Raw genomic sequence first — 630 nt, 5'->3', positions numbered from 1 at the left:
GATTCATAATGAATGTAACTCATGCCATTGAAATGAACATGTAAATATGGCAAATTTTGTGTCATGTATATTTCACAATTGTGAGGCTGGTGCAGGATCAGGCAGTGTTTCATTCTGTTGTATATAGGGTCACTCTGAGTCAGAGCTGACTTGATGGCACCTAACAACAACAAGATATTTCACAATAAATTAAAAAAAAAAAAAAAAATCCTCTGATTCTCACATCCGCACCTCACCCTGGACTGGGATTCAGTGGTTAGGGATCCTGTGTTTAAGAAACATTCCATGTGATTCTTCTTTTTAAGCAACTTTGAGAAATTTGGACTTTAGCTTGATAAACCAAAAACCCAAAACCACTGCTGTCCAGTCAATTCCAACTCACAGCAACCCTACAGGATAAAGTAGAAGTGCCCCATAGGGTTTCCAAGGCCACTAAAGTTTTTACAGGAGCAGACTGCCACATCTTTCTCCCATGGAGCAGGTGGTGGATTCAAACTGCTGACCTTTCAGTTTAGCAGCCCAATGCTTTAACCACTGTACCACCCCTTTGCATAAAAAACAAACCTACTGCCATAGGGAGCTCTGGTAGCATAGTGGCTAAGACACTTGCCTGCTAACCAGACGGCTGGC

Source organism: Orycteropus afer, unplaced genomic scaffold (assembly GCF_000298275.1).
Source record: "Orycteropus afer afer isolate SDZICR_OR568_19922 unplaced genomic scaffold, OryAfe1.0 scaffold00181, whole genome shotgun sequence".
NCBI lineage: Eukaryota > Metazoa > Chordata > Mammalia > Tubulidentata > Orycteropodidae > Orycteropus > Orycteropus afer.
Note: the sequence above shows the minus strand (reverse complement) of the source record.